Here is a 6000-nt window from a genome sequence, read left to right as displayed (position 1 = left end):
GTTTCGATGGAAACCAATTCTGCAGATACCTTTTCTCTTGTCTTACGACAAATGCACCTTTCACAAAGCCTGATACGTGTTTCAACAAACGAGTCGAGACCTGGCCAAAAGAATCGAGATTTTATCAAAGAAAGTGTACGTTCTCTGCCCTGGTGACCTGCCTCATCATGTAGACCCGCAAATATAATATCGTAAAATACGTCTGGAACAACCAACTGGTCTACAGGATGACCATTTGACATATCATGACGGTACAACAAACCATCCCGAAAGAATAACATGTTCCGCTCCCTCAGCAACTTCCTGACTGACTCATCTTCTAAGCACATCTGGCGCCGAGTCAGTCTAGAACTTGACTTCAAAATCTCTGCCACCCTACTGATAGCTCTATCCCGAGCCTGTTCAACCTTCCAATCAATATCAGCTAATGGAGTGTCAAGATCAACCTCGTCCCTTGGTGTCTGAGCTGCCGTTTGTGAGAAGGACAAACACTCAATAATAGGACAAACTCTCACTAGATGGTAATCAAATACTTCCACGCAAACTGGAAATCCGTCCTCGAATTTGAGGAACACCAGTGCTAAGGAATGCACATAATTAACACTGAGAGCGCATTATGCTGCCAAACAGTGCTGCCACGGTCCCTCGTTGGGCGCCAAATGTCACAGGGTGAGAAAAGTGTGCAGCCAGACCGGGGCTCGAACCCGGGACCCCTCGCTATCAGGGCGAGTGCTCTACCGACTGAGCTACCGGACCGCTTACACACCTCCTCACCACATGTGTAGGTATCGGTACCGTGACACAAAGCTTTGATGACGTCCGGAAACATAACGTTCTCCTCACTCCGCGAAACACCAGGAAGACGGGAAAGAATATCTGCATCTATATTCTCTTTTCCTGAACGGTAGACAATATTGAAATTGAAGGCTGACAACGCTGCTAACCATCTGTGTGACAAAGCGTCAAGTTTCGCTGATTTGAACGCATAGGTCAAGGGGTTATTGTCGGTGCGAACGCAAAATTCATTACCTAGAAAAATATGGCAATAAAAATGACTACTAAAGAGACCTACATACTACATACATTACTGCTACTATGTTCAACTGCAATCTCTCCTCTACGTACACAGTGTAAACACTAAACTTTGCTAAAAGCTAAACAACTATGTGTCTATCTGTATGAAGTAAGACAAAAAGAACCTAGTAAATCTGACCAAGATTTATGCTTTTTTTTTTTTTTTTTTACAAAATATATAAATAACACAGGGGTATAATAGGGGTATAATATACCGGTGGACTCAAAGACAAAGTGAAAAACAGACACAAGGGACTTGTAGAAAGAAAGAGAAGAATGGATTTATTCAAGTCAATCAAATGCCTTTATATTACCAATAAGTTGTTAAGTAAATGAATGAAATGCGATGTTAATTGCTCACCAACACCTTTGTTATGCTACAACTGCAACAGGATGTGTAAGAGCTGCATGCTGTGCTGTGCCCAGGTATGTTCACTCAAAATACTATCTGAAACAATACATCAAAAATTTAAACAATTGAAAAATAAATTCATAAAGCAATCAATCAAAAAATCAAAAGTAATTAATTAAATATTCAAAACACTAAATAAATTGTCCATGTAGTATGAAGTCTGAAGTCCCAATGCGTAATGTTGATTAATGTAGAATGTCACCGATGAAATGCTTATGTTGATTTAATCAGCTGTCAAATCAAGGAAACTGCTATTTAAATAGTCTAAGTTTCACTTCCAATGAAATAATGCACTAAATAGTGTCAATATTCTCACAAGACACGTTTATCTATCAAACACAACCACGCACTTATTATATAAGTGTCAAATGAAATATAAATAAGACGAAATGTCACCAAAATCGTCTGTCAATTTAAAACCGGATGTTTACAACCATTCACTGTTGACCACTGGTTCCCGGTCTCGTCCCGGAAGACCTATAACATGTGCCAAATGTCACAGGGTGAGAAAAGTGTGCAGCCAGACCGGGGCTCGAACCCGGGACCCCTCGCTATCAGGGCGAGTGCTCTACCGACTGAGCTACCGGACCGCTTACACACCTCCTCACCACATGTGTAGGTATCGGTACCGTGACACAGGGAAAGTATACACTTACGAATTGATTCGGGTCTTGATATTCGGAATCATTATTTTTTAAATATTTTGAAACGGCGTCAATATGCTATCTTATCTTTTGACAAACCACCATAGAGCTCGTGTATGTCATACTAAGCAATTGCCACCTTCAACGTTTTGCTAGTGTCTACTCACAATATCACAATAACATCGATTATGACAGTTTTTAGTGTTGAGACTCAATGAAACCTACCCAGACAAGACCTGAAGTCGAACATTCAAATATAAACTCTGTTTAGACGCACAATCCCATACACAAGACGTAACTGAATTTGGAGCCAATGCATTTGCGTAAGGCATTTTAACTGTGCTTATTTGCTCAATACATAAATGTTAGTAATGTACCATGTCAATGATGAGTGTTTACTTGTATATTATCCCCTAAACATCAATATAAATGAATTGTTATCATACCTTTCCTCGTTGGCCTTTTGGTTTCTATTTGAAAAACAAAGTCTACCTTCTTGGAAAAGTATTTTTTTTAAATTTGTATTGAATAAAATATTACGGTCCATACGGAGTAGCGTATTCTTTAACTTATTTGTGAAAATAGATACAAAACAACATACCGTGTTGAATGCGATTGCTTTTACTAAGTGTTTTTTATTTTTTTTAAGGAAAGTGGTTAACACGGTCCGGAATACCTTCGTACTACACATATGTTTGAATACAATTACAAATTCATATTAAAACATAATTTCATCAGCTGACCGATATTTTCACCAATGATACATACCTGTCAGCTTGCAATAGAACAGTCCTCCAACAAGAAGACATAGCACAATACCCAAAATGACGGACATCAAAATCACAACTAGATACATATCCAGGCCTTCATTGTTAGTTTGTGTTACTGTCGAAACGGTGCTGGTTGGCTGATCTGCAAACATTATGAATAAAGATACATGTCCTAGTTCAAGTAAGCAACGTTATCCTTGCTGGAAAGTAAACATGTTTACTTCCTGACATATTTAAAAAGTACTTCAAGGTAAGATCAACTACTACTCGGACGTATAGCAGTATTTTATATTTTGGTAGCTATTATACGTTTCAATACAACAACAGCAAATGCTTATTCGAAGAGCATATCCCAAAAATGTTACTTATAGTGCAGATGCCACTGATACAAACCTTTCGAACATGCGATAGATACCCCGTTGCCAGAGCAATCACCAGATCCATAAGTATAATATACAAATGGTATAAATTCACAATCTCGTAATAATATATAATTTTGGTCGCAAATCAATGACCCGACTTTAGTATCACTGTTCGACTGAAAGTATAGTTGTATACCATTTTGAATTGCTGAAAACATATACAGGTGTCATGTTTTACAAAGCAACGCTTAGCAAAAGGATATGCGACTTGAAGAAATAAAGCCCTTATCAGGTCATTAAAACTCGGATTGCGAAAATCTATATTTATATGTCCGAAATGTATACCAATCGGTAGTCGGCACAGATAATTACGTTATAAAGTATAATGCTTTTGTCTAAGTTCATAAGATTTAAACAAGAGAAAACTATTTAATAGTGTACAGTAGATAGCTTCATGCATGGATAACACGGATAACATGACCAGCTAGAGTACAAAAAGATTGGTTGAACATTTTACCTGAATCCAAGCTCTTGGCATATCAGATTGGTTGAACGTTTTACCTGAATCCATGCTCTTGGTATATCAGATTGGTTGAACAATTTACCTGAATCCAAGCTCTGGCATATCAGATTGTTTGAACATTTTACCTGAATCCATGCTCTTGGCATATTAGTTTTGCAGAGTTATTAGTAAAGTCAGCCTTACAAACTGTCTGCCAGTTGTGCTGTTTACAAAGACTTCATCTAGCCCGACGTCATCAGACTGACCAATAAGGCGGACATTCTTTATTTCATAGTCTTAAATGGCAAAAGAGGTACATTTTAAAAAGCATTTTATCGTATCGAATGACAACATTTTAATCGACGACCGCCTATAACCACATCATTGTAAATCTATATCGACGTTTAAATTATGAATAACAGACACGCTAACATAAGGTTGATTTATTCTTAAGCAATTTCATGTTTCCTATTAAATGCTGGTTTTTAGTAATGCATAGGGCATATTGTCAACATTCTTTGTTGCCCCTTCTCTAAGCGGCGACGGACTTTCTGTGACGCCTACAGTTCTAGCCATTACGTTAGCAATTCAAAAATTATATGTAAACTACTTACCACGTTAAATGTTAAATAACATCTGAAAATAAACATAATAGAGATATTGATACACAAAAGCTTTCCAATATATGAAATAATTCATACCCAAACAGGAAAGGTGTAGCGTTTGATATTCTCTGTCATTATTTTTCTTTGTCCACTGACATTGTGAAATGTCTGTCTCAGTTCCGTTACAATCCACTGAAAAAAATATATGCCCATGTGCAGGTACTCTTGCTCGAAATTTAATCCCACAAACCCAAAACGACCAATAACATTTTAAATATGTACTCCGTATAGCGTTCTTTATAAGTTATCTAAGAATAGTTTGCATTGTATCGTGTTTGCAAGCTGCTTAGGCACAGGATGACCGCGGCAAAATCCCGCAGAAACAGACTGAGCGTTAGTGTAGGGTAAACGGCGACCGCACGAATTCCCAGAGGTGAAAGTTTGTGTCGTACTGTAGCTCTCTTCTTTTATATACATACTATATTAGGGAGTAGACAAAAACCTGAGTTGACTCATTTTTATGAAATTGAGAAAAATTGGAACTCTCCTTCTTTTGCATTAGAGTCGAAGTTCAATATGATAGATCCAGCTGTCAGTTGAATTAGTTAAACCAAAAGTTTGCAATATGAACAAAATCAAATAATCCATACAATTCTTGAGCTTTGTTGCACTACTTGCAAACATATGTGCGATGTCACATTTCATTACAAGAATTTTATAAACAAAATATTATCAATGAAAATGTCCCCAATAATTTGACAGTAAGGCCTAAGCATTTTGCTTTTAGTGATAAGATCACAATTATTTGTAGATTCAAAACTTTTATGAAGGAATTTTCAACATTCTACGTTGTTCAGATAGTATAAGGTGTCCGATATGCAAAGTGACTCATTATAGTTCCTGTTTCATTTGAAAGGGTATTGTCTACAAAACAGTATATGCACAAATTACACCATACTAGTTTAGAAAAGAAGGTCATTTCACGTCCGAGCTTGTTTAAACAATGAGTAAAAATACCAACTGCAATGAATTTGCGTGCAAAGCATTGGTCGTCCAGTCCAGTTTTTACCATATAATTACAGAGCAAGCAATTGAAACTCAAATATCTTCAATTGGTATTATAATCATATTGTGTCTCTAGGCATAAAATAGTTTCTCAATGGAGCAGTCAGAGCGTACTCCTTAAATAAGTAAGTAAGTAAGTAAGCAGTAAAGATCAGATTAACGGTGTTTCAAACTAAATATTGTACAAAGGCAATAATCAACTAGCCATTCGAAATCAATGTCTCCTTCCTAAGTTTTTTTTTAAGTTCTCTTTCCTGATATGCCTCAGTTAATTGCCACCTTTTGGGGCATTAAGGCCTAAGAATTTTTGCTTTTAGTAGCTGTGGGCCCCAGCACTTTGTCTTTACTTATTGTGAGGCCTTAGCATTGTGCCTTATCGTTTTGTCCTGTGAAGTTGTACCATTGTACAATTGTACCATTTTCTTAATTTTGAACAAGTTTAACTGGAACATATTGGGAAAGTTTATGGGTTTACATTTGCATGCAATGCCAACAATATTGTCTCGCTGACAACCGTCTATCTCTGTTTCAGAAATGTCTTAGCGTACGTTATGGCGTTTGCGCGA

General features: G+C 37.1%; 2 non-coding genes across 2 annotated transcripts; both read right to left on the bottom strand.

Moving 5' to 3' along the window:
- Positions 1-683: 683 nt before the first annotated feature.
- Positions 684-756, bottom strand: Trnas-uga (transfer RNA serine (anticodon UGA)). Its single transcript has one exon. It is a non-coding gene; the product is annotated as a tRNA-Ser (tRNA).
- Positions 757-2003: 1247 nt separating this feature from the next.
- Positions 2004-2076, bottom strand: Trnas-uga (transfer RNA serine (anticodon UGA)). Its single transcript has one exon. It is a non-coding gene; the product is annotated as a tRNA-Ser (tRNA).
- Between the last annotated feature and the right edge of the window lie 3924 nt (positions 2077-6000).

This window comes from Mya arenaria, chromosome 17 (genome assembly GCF_026914265.1).
Source record: "Mya arenaria isolate MELC-2E11 chromosome 17, ASM2691426v1".
NCBI classification, from domain to species: Eukaryota; Metazoa; Mollusca; class Bivalvia; order Myida; family Myidae; genus Mya; species Mya arenaria.
The sequence above is the reverse complement of the archived record's forward strand: the minus strand, read 5'-3'. Positions and strand labels throughout refer to the sequence as shown.